This window comes from Diabrotica undecimpunctata, chromosome 4 (assembly GCF_040954645.1).
Source record: "Diabrotica undecimpunctata isolate CICGRU chromosome 4, icDiaUnde3, whole genome shotgun sequence".
NCBI classification, from domain to species: domain Eukaryota; kingdom Metazoa; phylum Arthropoda; class Insecta; order Coleoptera; family Chrysomelidae; genus Diabrotica; species Diabrotica undecimpunctata.
In genome coordinates, this window is record NC_092806.1 from 130,687,718 (window position 1) to 130,689,020 (window position 1,303).

Below are 1,303 nucleotides of genomic sequence, written 5' to 3' on the forward strand. Positions count from 1 at the left end.
TATGATTTATGTTTTGTTAATAAAGAATATATTAACCCTTTCAGAACCCTTTTCCATTACGATGGACATAAACTTATGCACCTTTAATTTCTCAGTGAAGTAATGGTGGTTGCCTAGAGAATATTTCTGTATTTTGCTTGATCTTCACGCAATGATTTACTGGACACAGATCTCATCAGAGTACAAGCAAAGAATATATACTTTGGCTGAAAGTGACTAGTCTGTACAGGGTAAGATATGCAATGCTAACCTTATGGGAATTTCGCCAAGACGTTGCCAGTTTTATGCAGTGATCGATGGCGTTCTCTATTGTCTATCTTTCAAAATAAACGGAATAAACCAGGAGTTCTTAACAAGTCCTCACGTACAATTTTATGTAATTTACAAATATCGTTTGCTAATAATTTTACATAATACTATACATTATTTGTTTCCAATAGTAACTTATCAACTTTTATTTTTTATTAGTAGTAGTAGTATAATAAAACGTGCATTAAATAAACATTTGTTTCAAAGTTTAAAATAATTCCGGTAATTTCTACTAACTGCCAAATTTATGTCCCTGCGTTGGTAATTACTGCCATAATGTGTCAGGAATTTGTAATTTTGGTTGATATCAACTGCAAATACTTTCTTCTAAGTTATTCAGTAATTAAGAAGCAATTAGAGTTGTTCTTGTACAGAATAGGTTTCAAAGCTTGATACATCCAGGGCCTTAATTAGTCTTTATTTGTTCTTCAGAGCGCGTAAACATATTCGAGTTACGATTATTTGTACCATCTTGGATGTACTGTTACTGTTTTGTTATTGTTATTATTTGTTGGTGGGTGTTGTTGTGATTTGCTGTTGGCAATTATTATTATTTTCTGTTGTTGGCTATTGTTATATTTGACGCCGAATTTTTACCGCAAAATGGAGGAAATTGTTCAATGGAAACGTGGAAAAGCTCTGAAACTTTCAGAGAAGCAGATACTAATGAATATTATTAATTATCATCTTAATCAGGATAACGATTATGTATCAAGTGTAATTAGAAAAGTGTCAGAAATGCGTGGTGTTTGCGAAAAGACTCTGTTTTGCATACGACAGGAATATTCATCACCTGCTGGATTACAATCTCCAAAGAGCAGGCCCAAGAAGCGAAAGGTTGGTAATTCTGGTGACAACAAGTACGATGAAGGTGTCAGGGGCCAAATTCGTAGAATAGTTCGTCAATTTTTTCGTGACAACATACCACCAACAATAAACACCATATTAGCTGTTGTAAATGTAGAAGAAACTTTGCCCAACTTTTCACGGGCCA